The sequence below is a fragment of the Trachymyrmex cornetzi genome, unplaced genomic scaffold (genome assembly GCF_001594075.2).
Source record: "Trachymyrmex cornetzi isolate Tcor2-1 unplaced genomic scaffold, Tcor1.1 scaffold56, whole genome shotgun sequence".
Lineage (NCBI taxonomy): Eukaryota > Metazoa > Arthropoda > Insecta > Hymenoptera > Formicidae > Trachymyrmex > Trachymyrmex cornetzi.
The window spans coordinates 1,478,943-1,498,121 of record NW_017299871.1 but is presented as its reverse complement, the minus strand read 5'-3'; positions in this window follow the sequence as shown (position 1 = coordinate 1,498,121).

The following is a 19,179-nucleotide window of genomic DNA, read 5'->3' as shown; positions in this document are numbered from 1 at the left end:
TTTTCGATATTATGAAAGGAAGATTGTTATTTTATTTTCTTGTATTTTTTAACATTGATTGTGCATAGAATTGCATTTTGTTCGTTTTTCTAGAAAAAAATATGATTAATAAAATAAGTGGCAAGATCCCCTACATCCACAACTGAGGAGATTAAATTATTGAATCACGTACTCGATTCTTTTTTATCTTCCGCAGATGAATTCGCACGATGCGTTTCGATCGTAATCGGCGTAATTCATTGAATGCGTTGAAACATAAGATCGCAGATCTGCGATCGCGCGAAATGAGCGCGAGAGTGCTGCGAGATCGACCGACATTTACGATCGGATAAAATCTCAATCCATTCGAGGCGGGCGTGAATTTATATCGCAAACGGCCAAGCGAGGAGAGGAAAGGTGGTGAAAAAGCGTCCGCGCTCTTTCCCTCTTTGGTGGTTCAAAGACCCTCGTAAGCGTATGCGACTCGTCGTCCCCGCATAATTATGGTCCCATTCATGTGCAACCAGTTCGGCTCGGTTTCTTCTCCGTACCGATTTCAATCTAGCCGTCGTGTGCGTTACATATAGACGCAGCGTAACATATAATCGTCGTCGTCGTCGTCGTCCTCGTCGTCGTCATCGAATCACGTATACGACTCTACTGGAAACAGGCGGAACAAGAACGTTCACTTTTAATGAGCCGGACTGTACGGCGCGGAATGATCGAGCATAGAGATCGCATTGCGAAAGCAACCGTTGTCTCTCTTTTTCTCAAGAAAAGAGAAATGAACGATGAATCGCGCGAAGTAAAACTTTTCAACAAAAAGCAATTACATAACGATCTTGTAGTTGCATGATGTCTATGTTTTGTAACATATTTATATAGGAAACAAAAAGAGAGTTTAAAGGGTGGAGTACAAAGTTTCAGTTCCGCCATCCATTTTAATCGAACTCTGCCCTGATAGGAATTCGAGGCTTAATTGCATCGATATCTAACCGTCCGCGAGAAAGAGGAAAAACCGATTAAACGGCGAAAGGGCGTGTTCGTGGCGGTATATATATTTTCTATCGGTACTGTACCGGTTTTAAAGGACTGGCCAGCGAAGGAGACGGTCGGAGCCGAGGAACGTATCGCACACGCACGCAGGACAGGTACGAAACGTGTCCGTGGGTAACGCAGCGACAGTGAAGGTGCGCGAGAGAAGAATGAACGGCTAGAAAAGGAATGAGAGAGAGGGAGAAGGAGAGAGAGAGAGAGAGAGAGAGAGAGAGAGAGAGAGAGAGAGAGAGAGGTGAACTAGCCACTGAAGAGTAAACTGGCCAGACTGCCTGCCGCCGACACAACGTAATGCAATCTGCCAGAGAGAGAGAGAGAGAGAGAGAGAGAGAGAGAGAGAGAAGTGAGGGAGATCGGGAAGAAACGAGAGGACGAGGGAAGCAGAAAGAAATTGATAGCTAAGATCGAACAAGCGAGTAGGACGAGACGACGTCCAAGAGATACCACGTCGACGCAGTGAATGTTCTTTCCCAGTAGAATGCATCTCGCGATGGTGCGTTCGAGTTGTCTGCGATTTTTGTATCTAACATGATAATACCGGGAAGGAGACCTGAGAACCAGCCAGACGGCCTGTCGCCGACGACGGCGCGCACGGAGGAGACAAACGAAGAGGGAGAAACTGAAGAAAGAAGAAAGACAGGGAGGAGCAAAGGTAAAAGGTAAGAGACGAAGCAGGAGAGAAAAACTGATAGCCAGGTTCACGGAACGAAACGGGATCCGTAGGATCTCGCATTAGTTACTCCATCTTGCCGTACAGCGCATTTATACGTAATATGCACTTTTTACAGGTGATGTGTCTAACTAAACATTCGTAAAAATCGAAGAGGTTAGGCCAGAACACAGGCTTTTGCATAATGCGTAAAAAAAATCAACCTCAATCAGAGTCTTTTACTTCATGGAAAGAAAGGAAACGAAGGACTTTGATTGGTTCATTTTCTTACACGTTATGTGTTATACAAGATTCTGTGTTTCCACCCTTAATCGTCGAGAAATAAAACTGGCGCCTGTCACTCTTTCGTGCGCATTTGAGTGCCAACAGACAGAGGATAGAATAAAACGAAGAGAAAAAAGCAGAGACCTTCCTCATTAGAAATAGATAGATCCCTTGGGAACGTATTAAATATCTACAATCAGGCCATTAATAACCGTTCACTTTGTCTAAATACCCCGATCAAGATTCCGTTGTTAAATATCTCTCTGATTTTGCATAAACACGTAATATTAAAATCAAGGCTCTCCCACCTATCCGCCACATCTTGACACGCGTGCAACAAATAATTTGTTGTATACCAGTTGCATAAAATAAACATGTTATTTACCGCAAAATTTCACGCGCGTTGAACATTGCGTTTGACGTACCTCGTGTGAACAGTTCGCCGCATTTTCGAAGGGAACAACGGCGCGGCGATAACATGCCCTTTACAATCATTAATTATTAATTTTCAGTAATCATTAATTTGCTTAATGAAATGCAATCTATTATTTTCGCATTAAAACGGGATGTTTAGCCCCGTTTGAAAGTAAAGGACGTCTCATTATACATCGAATCGTTCAAGTGTCACAAATATATTCCGTTATATTAATGCTATAAGAGAACGGAGATTCTGGGACACCCCGTATAGCAAAATTGCGCAAAGAGTCCATTGATTGACAGTACTCTCGGTCTGCTTTTAAGCCCGAACTATTCGAGAATCAAATAGTTTTAGACCGCAGAAAAAAATAGTGTCACTTCCACTCGGTTCAACGGTCCGCACGAATTTCGCCGACTCTCGGCCATTCTACGAACCTATCTGTCGCGAACAAAGCGCGACAGAAACAAAGGATTTACAATGCAGATAAGCACTCTTGCGCGGAGTTACAATGCTTAGGTATTTAACCGATCTCTAACAGCATCCCGTACCGTTTGAATATCGATTCAGAATACTTGCCGACCCGGAAATTAATTCGGCCGCTGTACGTAAAAGGAAAGTGAGGATATAAGCTTTCGCAAGAAAGATTAATAAGTTTCTGCAACCTATAATTAGCCGTGAGGAAATTAGCGAAAATGTAGAATTAAAATTATGTCATGAGAAAATTAGGGAAAATATAGAATTAAAATTATATCATGAGATGGGGAACTTGGAGAAAATGTAGAATTAAAATCATGGTGAAAAAAAAAACAAAAAACAAGACACGGAGTTCGCGATATACCGATTATCAATATTAAAAATCACTTACAATGTGTTACGTCGCACATTACGTGGCCTGCGTAAAATCCACGATATATTCAAATATCACGTGTTACGTCGCGTCATAAATATATGTGAGCCGCCTGTAAAACATCGCGACTTTCTCGACGACGCCGAGGAATCTTACGATTTCCCGACGAGATTTACAGATCGTTCCACGAGGCGCGGTCGAAGATTAATGGGTCGGCTAGGTAAACACGTAAAACGACTGTACAGCTGTATAAAGAAGCGGCATAAACACGAATGACAAATATTTCCGCGCCCGCGCCCGCGTGGAAGACGACGAGCGGCGGGATAGGCGCGCGCTGTTAGAAAGTTGAATGAATTAAGCACGCCCGGTGCTTACGATCGCGAGATCGCGGCTACCCACGTGTTCACGCTCACGATTAGGAACCGAGCGGACGACTCACGTGAGTGCACTTGGTGTTTGCGATTCTCGCACGGGAGCGTTCTCGTGGCTTTCGTTGTTGCTCGATACTGAACTTACCTGAAACAAAAAAGGGACGGAAATTAGTCAGCGATGAATTTTATAAAATTTAACTAGAGCTTACTTTATTAATATTGATATTGCAAGTGAGAGAAAAATCATCTGTTGCTTAAAGAGAAATATATTTTTCTTTATATGTCTTGTGAGAATATAAGGAAATATGAGAGACGAAAGAGACGTGGAATATTCACAGAACTAATTATTCACGGAAGGTGTCAATTATTCATCTACGCTGCTTCCGGCGGCCGGAAACAACAGCGCGAAGCCATTTACGCGAAGACGATTGATGCGTTAGTTCCCGAGGAATGGACTTGGCTACGGACATCAGGGACTTCGTGAACAAAGAGGAGGGAAACAGACAGAATGCATCGCCCTTCCTTCGCCAAGGCCGTGTGACTCGATCGCACGTCGTGATGGTACAACACTCATCCGAGTAAAGACTTCTTCAAATGGAACAATTTTTTTATTATCGCCCCCCTATTTCTTAAAGGTTGGTTATAATTAAGTGTAAAAAAACAAAATGTAATTAATGATTTCCTAATAAAATAAAATGTAGAGAAATAATTCCAATAAAATTGATGTACAATCATTATTAATAAATCAATAAATAATACAATAACTATTGATTTTAGATTGGCACAACATTGTCATATTTCTCTGGCCATATCTAAATTGTTTTACAAGTTACGCGAAAGTTGATCTAACGCGACATAATTTAGAAATCAATCGGCGTAAATAAGCCTTAATTCCATTGCGGCGCATGACTTGCGACAAGTCTTTTTCCGAAACAGGATAACGCGACAGGCCATTTTTGTCTCCTCGAGAATCGATCCCTTTATGGTATTCGCAAGGGAAAAGAGCGCCAGCATCTTTCGTACTTTGAAAGATTCATTAGGTACACGGCGAGCAACTTCTGCCGAGAAGCAGAATCCGAACTTGGAAGAGTCGTGAACGTACTTTTTATGCCGTCGTTCTGGAGAGAACAATCAATGTCATTCCCGGGACTTGCAGGCAGAAGGTAGAGAAAACGTTGTTCTCTCTACGCGGCGCGGACAAAAGCGTACAGGGCCTTCATCAAAATGAAAATGTCAAGCCTTCATCAGTAAGATATTGGTCGTTCCTGTCACTAATATAAATTTCGTAAAACCAACCCGCCTCTACGATCCTTTTATATATTTTATTGTATCATACATTAACGTTGCGCGCACCAATTTCTATCCTTTTTATATTTTCACGTGACATCTCGAAAGATTTCATCCGACAGATTTCAAAGAATCACGACGTCCATCGTAAGTTAAGACGCGTTCAGCAACGGACTTCCGCGACGTGACATTTTAAAACGGTGGCAGGAAGTCTCCCACGTAACGGGTGACGCGAAAGTACCGGTGGCTGATTCCGATAACGAAAAAGAATAGAAGAAAAAAAGGAGAGCGCGGGGTAGAGGAACGGGAGGGGGAGGGGGAGGAGGCAGAGAATGGGCGGGCGAGGGCAGTTTGCGGCGATAACGAACAGAACGTCGATTCAACGACACTCGTAAAGCCGGACATTTAACGATGGCGATTTAACTGTCGCTGCGCGCGGCGCGCATACAATGTGCTCCAGTCGCTCGCGGTCCCTGCCCGCGCTCGCTGCACAATAATAATTATGGTCCCGGCTACGATTGTTTATGGAGGCGGCAGTTAAATTACCGCTGGTTGACGTTACACGGACATTTCGGCGGCTGCTTTCCCTCCGTTGTCGCTGTAATTGTTATTTAACAGTGGTCGCCGCCGTTTTCCCTCCCTCACGTCGCTCAAATTCGGCTCCCTTGAATTAAGTGCCGTAGTTCACGCTCGTAATTAAATGCCAGGTATAAAGCGCTTGATATTGCGACAATCCGTACGTTTGAGCTTCAAAGATGCGTCCGTCGGGAAACGTAAACGCAATGCGAGGTAACGTGAGGATGAACCCCGCACATGCAGTGGATCCTGACGGTGTCATTTAGATAGATGGACCTCGAGAATCTTACTGCGACTTCCGCGAATTGATGCGACGGTGTCTTTCCCGTGAAGTTTCGCCTGCAGACATACGACTCTCTTGATGACGGACTGACGTCATCCCTGGTCCGCTTCTATCGCGTGCTTTTTCGTTATCACGATGTGCGAGCTCGGATGAGACTCGAGGGGCTCGGTGTGAGAGCGAGATAAGTCCGTAATTTGTAAGGTCTATTTTAGATATGATCTCATATCCTGAACCTTATTCTTGCGCATTGAAAATCTTACAAGTTATAAAACGGGAATTAATATTTCATTTGTCACGAATCGAACACTCTTAATTCGAAATTTAAATAAACGATATTACGAATCTTTAAAATTTAAATAAACGAATTATCATAATGCCAATTACCAGAATTGACGGACGTAGCTTCAAGAAATAGCTTCACGTTCAATTTACGGCAAGACCGATAATCCTTAAATAATCGATAACCTAGTCCTCTATTCTGGCGAATAATTTAGCATCGGAGACGATTAGAATTTCCAAAACATCCGGAAACTATTATTCAATGTGCTGAGGCACGCGCGTTTCTATCGATTTATCATCGAGACGATCGTAGCTTGCGACGGTAAGGTGTTCGTGGGTTCCACGTAGATGACACGCAAACAATCCTTGACAGCCGTCACTTGACACCGACGTCAAGTGTTTAACGCGAACGCACAGTCATCAGGTGGATATCTTGTGTCTATTCAGTTACGCGAACAAGTCTGATACGGGAGTAACGTATCCCTATTGTTTTTAAAAGAAAAATTTAAATATAACACGCCGATCTTAAACGAGAGACGCTATGTATATATTCTGCAAAATATACTTTGCATCGCTTCAATGAATATTCACGATGTGTTTAAATTTCAATTGCGACTTGTCATTTTAGATGATATCGAGTGGCTGATAAATTTAGAGACTAGAAAAAAAAATTCGAGCTCACCCCCAACGCGACGTGCGTTAACTCGATTGGCCGAAAGCTTCCGTGTAATTCGGAACAATTCATAAATTTATTGCGACAGACAACACACAGGTCCCTCTCTCGACTTCTCTTCCTCGTTTACCCTTCCTTGTTTCGTTCTACGACCCTCCCTCCTCCGTGACTCAACGGTAGTTTTTCTCGCTCAGCCCAGTGGGGTTGAATTGTCCGGTCGGGTCGTTGGAGAAAGGAGGATAAAAGAGGGTGAAGAGAGAGACTATACCAACTTAGACGCATTAAAAATTTAATAACTCGGCTCGCTCGGTCGGTCGGTTGGTAAAGTACGTAGCTATTCGTCGAGGAGAAAGAGGAGGAGAAGGAAGAGAATCCCTTTAAATCCAGAAGCCCATCGCGATACTCAGCGACACTCAATACATCTTACATACTTTCGGAAATTGACGTGAAATATATCTCCTCTGAAGAATCCATTAAATTGTAATCAAACATTAAGTCAGACTAAAATTTAAATATAGCCGCAAGAAACGTATAATATTACATAAAATGACTTGCACACCCTTTTTAATGAGGAACGTTGTTTGAACTACATAATTATAGAAAAATGGTTATTAAATTGTTCTTCTCAAACAAAATATTGTATCACGTAGAATATATTCGGCAAGCAGATCAATAGTATAAAAAAAGTCGCAAACTGAGAGACACTGACGAGCGTACCATCGAATTATGGCCATCTTTGTCCCGTAACTGTATCACCGTATCATTCATCTCCTTTTTACTCGCGACCACCATCGGGTACTTTCGTTTCGTTGTTCGGTTAACAACAGTAAAGCCATCTTCATTTCGCAATTTAACTCACCCTCTCTCTTTCTCTCCCGCTATAGGACGTTTCATCCTAACTCGATTTCCGCGATATTCACGGCAAACGGATGTATCGTAAAAAAATTACGTTGAAAATAATTTCTGTCCTATATAATATGCGAGCAGATATATCGAAATAAACTGTTCAATTATTCCAGTAATGACAAAAGTACTTAACTAGAAAGATATCTCACCGTAATTCAATTAATAAAACTTCCCAGCCTCTCTCTCTTAAATATCTCCCTATTTCAATCTTAACTCAAACTGTAATCAGCTTCTATTAAATTCAATAATTCAATAATTTTATTCTCACTTCAGGAGCCTAGTCAACCCTGAGACACCCGATAGTCGACGACTTTGGCCTTCTTCAATATGGCTAAAACTTCTCTCACGAACGTTCTCCGAGTAACCTCACACTCTCTCGCCCTCGCCCTCTTTTCCTTCTCTCCTCTTCGCGGCAGTCGTGCTACGAAACTGCCATAAATTCGTCTCCTTGTTGATCTTCGGGAGTTTTACGGCTCCGTATGTCGGGTATACCAATAAACGGAAACCTCGCCGTCGTGCGTTTGTCGTACGGATCAAACTGTCGAAGACCTCGAGTTTCTGGCTTGCGTTACATTTACAAGCTAAACGCCGGCATCCGTAGGATTTTACGAATCGTCCGGATTCCATTTTCATTCTTCAACCGGCGATGATCGGGTTAGTCGTTGAAACAAACCTCGCAAAACCGTTCTCTAATTATTTACGTCAAATTTTTATTACCGCCAATGATAATCGTTCACTAAGTCTTCTCCCGTTAGACAGCAAAGCGCACAGATTCAATCTCGATTTGTATAAATTTTATGCGCGAAATTCGCAACGCGTGAAATACGTTTTTCCGTTATTAATCGCGCAACAGCGAGATAGCGGCCGATTAAATTCATCGGTGGAATAATTACCGCGAGCGAGCGCGGCCCGATTAAATCATCGGATTGGGAATTTAAATGGAGAGAGAGAGAGAGAGAGAGAGAGAGAGAGAGAGAGAGAGAGAGAGAGACTATGAATTCGTCATTCGGCTAAGATAACGACCTCGTCGAATACTCGCGCGATATATCAGCGTCAAATCTGGACGAATCGTTGCGCAATCATAAAGCACAAACGCGCTGATAATGGTGCGCGTTCGAAAATGGCTATGCATTTCGGATTATGCAACCAGTTAATTTTCCACGTTGATTAAATCGCAACGGTCGCATGTCATCGTTCCGTTCTTCATCCCGACGAGCGTCGGCGATAATGTCACCGAATGAGCTCGTTCGAATAGCGATGGACTCGCGTGTATCACGACCGCGATCCAAACTTCGATCCTCGTAACAACAACGGGCATTTTGCAATTTTAATGAATATCGCTGCGACCTAAACCACTGGTTTTCATTATTACTACACGGAGAGAATTTTTTTCTTAGAATCTACCTTGAAAATACGGTAGTTCTGGGACAACATTGTGTATCACGATAGAATTTTATGTAAATTTCTCGCGTTCATTAATAAAACTACAATAAAATATAAAATAAGTTTGATTAATTTGCACTGAAGAAGTGCATGGTAAAAATCTTTAAAATATTACACCACCATTCAGGGTGGATTTTAGCTCCGTGTATGCCACTGTAAAATTGTACTTTAAATCATGACACGCACATTTTAATTGAATAAGCGCATCGAAAGCTGTTTGCTTAATAAAATACATGAAAGTTGTAATGATTACAATGATTAATTAAAATTGATTAATATTTCGATTGACAAGAGACAGAATATGGGTCGACAGTACACGTCGGGTTGAAAGTTTTCCCAGAAAGACCCAAAGAGCGTGGACGAGAAGCCGAGGGACATCTCATAAAATACATGAAAGTTGTAATGATTACAACGATTTATTAAAATTAATTAATATTTCGATTGACGAGAGACAGAATATGGGTTGAGAGTACACGTCGAGTTGAAAGTTTTCCCAGTACAAAAGACCCAAAGCGTGGACGAGAAATCGGGGACATCTCTCGCGCTTAGCTTTGAAGCCGGCTCTCGAAACGGCAACCGTTTCTACATGTCGCTACACGCGCGAGGGGGCAAAGCTGCGCGTGTATTCCGCTCTACGAGCGTGTTCGTGGGGGATGAGGGTGGGAAGCGTTACGGGTGGAACAGAGGGAGGGGGCCGAGAGGGGGTGAAACAGAGGGTGCTGGCTAGAGGCATTATAGCACTGCTACAAATCATAGGGCAGACCCCCACTCGGGGCGAGCGCGTGTTCCAAGCGCGTGTGCGTGCGTGTGTGCGCGTGTGGAGGTCGGTATAGGGTCGGCTGACAGTGGGACGTTACACGCTCGATGTACTATATACTTCGTGGATACGGGCAGGGGGTAGGTTCGCCCCCGAAAACTGCCGCCTCTACCGAAGGGCCGCGGCGCCCTCGGGATTGAAATACGCGTCATTACCGCTTTCCCCCTTTCCAACCTCCTCGTCCCTGCTTTCTTTCGTTGGAGTGACGTCGACGTTTCTCGCCGATCTTTCCCGCGTAACCGACAACGCAGAGATGTTAATTGAAAAACAGAGTGTCGGTAAATTCAGAGACTTCTACTTTCCCTTCACGTTCGTACGCATTAATATCCTCATTTTATTTAATAAATGTATTTGCTTCCGTGTGATAACAAATTACTTTAAGATTATTTAATCTTAAAGTTAATTAATACTTAATCTTTACAGAGAAAGTGTCATGTTTTGAGGCAAGGAATATAATGAAAAATAATGAATTATAATTTACTCGGGAGAGAAAAGCTGTAAGATTTAAAAAATAGCCGCCCTTTAAAGGTGAAACAAGTTTTGTTAAGAATACATTTCGAGTTGATTGATTATAAATTTGACCAGGAAAAGAAATTGATTAATTTATTTTTTTTATAAATGAATTATGAAGTTTTACTTTTCAGCAAGACGATAAAGAAGTAATTATTATCGCTTCATCCCCGTTACAATTCCAATTTGAAAAGTTTAGCAATAATGACGGACCTCATCGCCCTCAACCTTGAAAAACTACGGAATTGGTACCACCCTTCGAGATGTGTAGGATGGATAAAGATGCTGCGGGGCACAGAGCGAGTAACGCGGGGGTGCATATCGAGAATTAAAGCGTTTCAATTATTTGATCGGTCGATAGAATTATACGCGTCGAAGCGGATTTAGATTGAAACAGGATGAGGTGGGTCGAGAGGGTAGTAGAAGGAGCGTGAAAAAAAGCTTTTCCTTCGAGAAGGGTACGGGACACAAAGCCGATCAGCACGACGCAACGCACCCCCGAGGAGTATTATACACGGTGTCGGAAATTGCCTTATTCGCCCTACCGTCTTATTGTTATCTGACAATCCGTTTTGGCGCCGATCATTCTTTATTTCTTGATGTAAGTTTCCGCTCGATACAAATAATATTTGCTAGTACACATAAGAAAGTGAGCAAGTATGTAATAAATAACCCTTCAGTGAAAATGATGTAGCTCTCCCGTGAAAAATGTTGTCGCGTACGTTTGCCTGAACGCGAAGACATTTCGAAAGATACAACTGCAAAAAAATATGAAAGATGTTTCCTCGTTCGCGATGTGACCTTGCGGAAAAGAAGAAATCGAAGAAAAGGAGGAAGAAGACATGATTAAAATGTGTCTGGCGCAACTATACTTCACTCGCCGCTGACGAAAGCAAAACCGGGTTTTCGAGCTAATTAGAAGGCCAGTGCCGACTCTCGGTAATTAATGGCTATTTCGCTATCGTCGTGTGCGCAAGACGCTTTTTCGACGAAGAAACTCGCTCGCGCGGTGAACAATAATGCCCAGAATGACGACAACAATTGTAGAAAACGAGTGCACATTAAAGAATGTCACGCCGATGATCAAAGAAAAAGTGTTCACCTTCAACTATAAACTGATTTTCCCACAAAAATTCACCGAGTTATATTCTCAACACGTATTTGAAACGCGTATTAACATTTAAATCCTTGTAAATCCATATAATTATCGCAAAATATAAACGGGGATATGATAAAGTTCGCGTTAATGTAAATTTATGTTCGACAGCGAAATTCATTCCTGCATAATTTCAGTGAATCCCGATTTAAATGCTATTGAGAGCCATAAATAAACGCTATATTTATTCCGCGTGGTAACGGAAACGTGGTGCGATCGGCGTGAAATGCATTATTCCACGTAAATAGCGTCGAAAATCGGTCTCGGAATTATACCGGTTCCAATCGCTAAGATAAGACGAGGTAAGGATAGAGAGTGAGGTGAGGTGAGGCCGTCCGTGCGGCGTAAAGTGTATTAAAGGCGAAGTATAAAAGTTCAGCGACGCGCGAATTTACGAGGCGCGTGTGGGCACGAGATAAATATCTTACAGTTCAGTACTCCTCGCCATCTTTTGATCCTCGTAGCAGACTGGATGTGGCTCTGCGTATTCCCACACTTTTCGCGATCGAGCTCGCTAAAGCGTTTTACGCGCCGAGTGGTAACCGGTATGCAGAGGAAGCGAATTAGCTGTTCATTGCGATTGGATGATGAAGAAAAATCTCGCGCGACTACGTTGTACAGCTTAAAACGACGCGAACGATTTTACGGTTCATAAGCATTATTGGATAACGCGCACAAGAGAGAAAGAAAGTTACAGCGTTCGTATCGTTGGCCGGAATATAGATCACAGCGGTAATTAGCTGTAATGGCAGTAATTTTATATCCGTGATGATTCTAGATAATTTTACGATTTTACGAGCAATCGTATTATACAATACAAGTAAGTTATCTCACGTGAAAATAACAGAATTGATCTTGAAGAGAGAGATGAAGAAATTCATACAATTTTTTAATTGTTGTTATTTCAATAATTATCGGAATTCTTTAAAAAACCACTAAAGAACTCCAGTACTCGTGAAAAGGAAGCTATATAAAACTTTAATCAAAATTCTTGAGAACTAAAGTTGGGATGCTAACTTCACATACTCTCGTAACAAAATAATTATATAGGAATCTCAAGTATGACGAGCAATGCTGTAAAGTTTTGTCATTTTAGCGACAGTAGTAACCAACTTGAGCAGCTTACATAATTACTTTGACGGTCCAACAAAATTATTTTCAGTATCTAGCTAAATTTTTGGACACTTCAGCGAAATCATTCTTTCAATGTATTTTTTTAACGACCGTACTTTTTTACATTTTCCAACATCTCCTTCGTAGTATCTTGATAATTTTATTAATTTCTTCCGACATCCATGAATTGCACAACGTGATATGTTTTGTATTACATCTCGGCATACAACCTTTTTGTAATGGTCTCTCGAAAAGCGAAAATATTTACGGTCAGATTAAGATGCTTTTCTTCATCTCAATTCCGCGAGGCCAACTTTTTCCGTAACGCGAGAGTATTTCTTCTCGGCGTGGTTTACGTGGAGAAAAGCGTGTAATCTCGGCTTGCACCTGTGCGTGTCGAGCACGCGTCTCCTCGCGAAGCGCCACGAACAACATGTCGTCCACGTGTATGCGTGGCGAAGTGGTGAACGAAGAGGAGAGCAAAGAGAGAAAAACGGGGAAGGAGAGCGGTGAAGGAGGGGGGGAGCGAGAAAACCCGTTACCTCAAATTACACGGCTCGGTTTATTATTTATTGTCGGCAATTTCTGCTTCCACCGAGAAGGTGCATCCGAGCGGCGATCGAAAGATGATTTGTGCACCGGGCGCTCTCGAATCCGCGCGCGCGGTCGATCAATGAGGAGGGCACACACAACCGCGTACGGATCGCAATTTGAATTTCTTACTCGATCGTGGCTCGATCGTAGCGCTTCTCCCCTTTTTCTTTTCTCTATTAGCCCGAGAAGAAACGCGGAAAACACCTCTCGCCACGACAACTCGGCGGAACGATAATAATGACGCGTCTGTAAAAAGAAATGTGCTCTCTACCGATAATACGGATGCCGCCGGCGTATTATCGGGATCGGGGACGCGATAAAGGCGTCCGAAATGCGGCGTCCCGTAAGAATGGCGTTCCACTTGGCGAACGCAATGACCCCGTGCACTCTCTCCGCAAGACTTATATCCTTCCTGACATTTTCAGATATTCAATTACCGCGACACGAGATATTGCACGGAGAGCCCACCGCAAAAACGTAATAAATCGCTCGCTCGCTCGACGCGATATACCGCGTACACGCGTGTACACGTACTCTCATCTCATATCGCCTTGTACGCACATCGATACTCGAGCCGAGCGAAAGGGTCGATCCTGGAATGCTGAACGAACGCGCCGAGATCGCGGCAGTACCAGACCGGAATCCAGAATTCAAATCGAATCGAGTTGGCGTCGATGAAAACCCTCGAGAGACGAGGAAGTTGTTGCTCAAACTAACGGTGAAGTCATTTAATGCCGCCGCTATGCTGCCTTAATATCGAAGAGTTCTCGCCCGCCTCTTTGAAAGTTCATTCGTTATTTAAAGATATTCTCTAGTCGATGAAGAATCAAACAATCTTAAGACCGACGAGAAATACATCCAAGTGACAAACACAACAAGTCTCTTCTGAGAGAACTTATATATAAACTTATACACTAAAAAAGAGATTCACTAAATCTCAATACTCTTGTAATTCTTTGAGTAGTACTGGATAAACATTACTCACAGTAAATAAATATTTACCCAATAAAAAAATGATAGTTAAATTAATCTCTTTGTGGCAAACAAATACGTTTACATTTAGTAAATATTTACTTAGAATCTATTCAAACGAATATTTATTAAAATTTAGTATTCTTTTCAGAAGGAATACTTTAGCCAGGCAGATTAGTAAAATAGCGATTAATGTGCAAAGCCTATAAATATTTATTATGTCGCATTAAAAGATGAAAAAAATATTATTAAGAATAATGTTGAGAAATAAATCAGAAAGCTCTGCGTATATCGAGATTGCGTTTGAAAAGCAGAAATGAGAAAGGAAATGCGAAACGAGTGAGTAAATTTTTTCCCGGTAATTGTTCCCCGCGGGAGATCGATCGACACGATTCGCCCGACTTTATTACACCGTTTCCCGCACGCGATTAAATTACGCCTATGACAGCGCCTAATTTTGTTTCAGCTTGTACTAATAATTAATGCGGTCGCGACGCGGCCGTGCTAATTCGCCTGTGCGTTTACTCTCCTACTCTCGCTCTCGATATTCACGTTCGCGTACAACACGACGCGAGCGAGAGAGAGAGAGAGAGAGAGATCAATGCGACGCGCTTCGGCACCGTAAATAAATAAATGCTTGCCCGGGCGATTAATTAAATGATAACAAATAATAATGACGTGTGAAATTGTAGCCGCACCTGCGGCAATTGCGCAAATGTTAAGTGCAGACCGATCAATCCGGGGCATGGTGCCGCGCCGAAATATTGTTATATACCGCTCCGAGCATGACTTGCTATTTTTTTTTTAACGCTTCCTATTTTTTATTATTTATTATCGCCGATGGAAAGTGGCTTACATCGATCATCGCCGGTTTCATTGATGTTTAAAACTCGGCACGACCGCAAAGCGTTACAGTTGAAACGTGTTGAAAAAGATTTAAATACGCTCTCGAGAACGGCAAAGCGTATCAAATTAAATAAGATAATTGCTATTCGTTTCTATTTTTATGATTATTAATTGAACGAAGTCCACGGTGAATACACTTTCATAAAACAAGGGAAAAAACAAGGCTTAAGGGAAAAAATTTTTAGTATTTTTAACCGTTCTCCGGTACAACGCAAAATAGCTCGAGGTGCCGTTTGCGATCGAATTGAAAATACAACAATCGGGCGAGGTGCGCGATTTATAACCCGAGTATTTGCCCCGAGGCGATGTCGCGCCTGTATCGCGAACGCAGAGAACGCTCTTTGCGTTTTGCAAAAGATCGTCGTGTGGGAACGAAACGCGGGAGGGCATTACGATATTGCGATTTTAGCGGGCGGCTAACGAATGCCGGTCGATGCCGCTCGTTAATACGGAGAGCGAAGAGCCTCGAAACCGCCTGCGTCGTTCAAGCATTCGCGTCCGAGCACGAGAGGAGGCATACCGGCACCGCTATTTGCATAAACACGACACGCACACACCTGTAAATAATTTCTTTTCGACACGGCGCACTTACACACGAGCGTAGATCATCCTTGACACGTTATGGATCGCGCGCGGATGCAGGCACTCGCGCGATTTACATAGGGGGTCCTATTCCAACCGCGCGAATTTTTTCGCAAATTAATGAGACCGCATAGGAGGCCGTAAATGGGCTTTCTAATTTTTCAGGAGACAATGGCACGCCTCTGCGGAACGAACCAACGAATGCGCGATTAGCATATAGAGTGGATAATTAATTGCTGGAAGCACACAAAGGTCCCTTTTATTTTATTTATTTATCTCTTTTTATTATTTTCTCCCGTATTTTCGGTCGCTTTACCAACGCTCACCTTCTGTGATTTGAAGCTCGTATTCAAAGCCCACATTTTTAAACGCATTTCATCTATCACGATCAACGTTAGCTTCATTGAGAAAAATGTCTGGTTGCAAATAGACGAATCAGAATTTGTATCGTATACCAATAAAAATTTCGGTTATTTTAACTACAATTCTAGTATTATTTAAATTCTAGAAAATTCTGATTCGTCCACTTTCAATCAGAATTATCCAATGAATTGAACGACTGAAATTTTTTTCAGCGTTGGAATTAATCGGTCTGTGGTTTAGCGTTAATTACGGGAACACGTTAAACTCTGTTACGAAGAAGATAGTGTGGATGGGCGAGTTAAAAATCATATGGGGCATGCTATGAGGACAGGTTTTTCGAAGAGAAAAACAATTGCGAGGTATCGACCAACGAGGGTACTCGAGCGCGAGTGCACGCGCGTGCGAGGGTGCGTTTTTCGACGAGCGCGCGGCGCGGCCAACGGTGTTGAGGGCGCTTCACTGATTTTTCAATTATACACCATCGCATCGAGTGGAGTATCATTTTTGAAACATCAACGACACTTCGCACATCGGGAAGCAACAACTGTTTCAGCGCGCTCGAGTGGCCCCGTCGCGCGGCCTCTCGGAATTACGCGCTTTTAATTGAAGGTAACGCCTAACGGCTCGTTTCGAATCCGTAAATTATCCGCGTAATGCACGCACGCGGTGGGACGGGTGTCGATAGCAGGGCGAATTACATGCCGAGTTACAAGCGTTTACGGGCCGGCAACCTTTCGGTACGGTAACTTTGAATTATTAATATGATTAAACGCGCGTGTTTAAAACTGCCGTTTGTTAATTTAAATGCCGTTACCTATCGGTTATTAGCAGATTAATAACTTTCGCGTTGCTCTCCCGAACTCGTGAATCAGCTTTAATCACGAATGTACTCACTACCAAAGTTTTAATCGATGAAAGCTATTTTGCAAATTCCTGGCATAATTAATGGCGTCTCAATTTCTGGAATTTCTAATTGGTTTAATTAAAGCAAAGAAATTGTGCGGCAAAGCGCGAATTAATCTCGACAATTTTAACCGGAAGACGGGAATCAAGAGGAAAAATGGACCGTGGAGGGTGATGAAACAAAAGAACCGATAGGCAGGGGGAGGAAAGAGAAGACGGTCGTGACAGAGGTCGAAATTTTCAAAAGGCATTTTCTCGCCCCGTGAATTTCCGCGGGACATAGAAACGTACTTAAACCGCCTTCCAAGAGGAGGCAAATAAAACCGCGATTGGACTTGGTTGGGGCCGTCATCCTCGTCGTCTTCGCGAGATATCTTACGGATAAAGATAAGGGGAATGCTCCGAGGTGTCGTCCCGTTCCCTTCGACGACCATCTCCCCGATGGCAGTCTCACGACGCCACTCTCGGGAGTGAAATGCTCTGTTACTTAAATATTTAACCAAAGTCGACCAAGTTTCTCCCCGCCCTGCGAGAATATGCCACCCCAACTTATTCCTTATTTCCTCTCCCAGAGGTTATTAAGAGGCCGAGGAAGAATACCTCGCGGTTGCTCCGTTCGTCTCTTCGCTAATATTCTTCTTTACGATCGTGTTTCGAATTTTTCATACGAGTCAAGGAAATAGTTGTTCCTCGAAACTAAGTGTTTGTTAGAAATATGATGGAACCAAATAAGGATACACACGGAAAAATATCATTCTATTGCTAAAAAAAAGTAACTACTCAATTTACTTTCTTTCTTTTAAACGCTTCTCTTCAACAAAGAATATTTTCTTGATAATAATCTTCAAATATACTTGTTACAAGTTTTAGAAAAATTCGTTATTATACACTCGAAACAAAAATTTATTTTCTTTCGAAGAATATCATAAAATGGATCGAAAAAGCGATTTTAATAAGCAAAGCGAATTTGTTTTAGTTTAATCATCTTGATTGAAATATATTAAATTTACTGGAATTTTTAAAATATATTTTGAATAAATTAAATTTATGTTTTTGAAGAACTTATAGATTTGCGGATGTATGAAATACTTGAAAGTAATTACTAATTGCATATAGTATTTTTCTGTATAAGTACATGTACAAAAAAAGAAAGGTTTTGCTAAAGTATCTAAAAATTTCGTACAAATCTGAAAATGATTTTAATGAACCATCAAAATAATTATGAAAGACATTTAAGCTAGTTGTTGACATTTTTCGCAGCATTCTTCATCATATTTGAATTTTCTACATAATTATTTTAATAGTTGAACAAAATTATTTTCAAATCTGTATCTATTATAATTAAATTTTTAGATATTTTAAACAAAATCTTTTTTTCTATCTATATTAAAAGAAACTATAGGTATGTTTCTTTCTCTATTATATTCTACGTAATAAATATTTTATATATGCATATACCTGAAATAAAAATTTACTGTCCTCATCTACAGCAACTCGTTAAAAGATTAAACAATATTTCGAGCGATGTACTACATGATCTGTTTTTCCAATTTCCATGTAAATGAGCCTTGAAAACTTCATGTCAGATTACACTAAACGTTAATATCGACGGCACGTATCGAAACAAAATTACGTTTCGTTTTTTCTTTCCGATCGAAATTACGAGAGACGAGAGAGAGCTCGTCCGCTCGCTCGCGCGAACAAGCGAAATCGCTCGGCGAACGACGAGACCCGCGGCCGAGAAAACGCGCGGTACTGCTTTATGGGATTTGTATGGTATTGATTTATCGTTTAACGAAAGCGCGCGCGATGCTTTCGCGGGCGAGCGGAAGAATGGAGTGGCCGTGGATGGCACAAACGACAATAAAATATCCATTTTAACAAACATCAGACCACCGAAAAATAGCCAAAATTCAGCCGAGCGACCGACGACCACCCCTCAACTCGGTATATACCCGGCGGACCGATGATCAATGGCTCGCGCAGACTTCGCCGCCTCTGTGAAAAGTTACAGTCGTCCCCTATTTTACCGTACCACTCGCTCGTGTATGCGCGTGTGCGCGTGCGCGCGACACAAAAGAAATGATTCTGTGTGCGAGGTACGCTGCATTGTGCGCGACGACGATACACGCGCGGCCACCGTACTCTCTCTCACGTGCGTGGGCGGTTGATTTTTCAAAGCACATAATAACAGAAAGTCAACTCCACGAT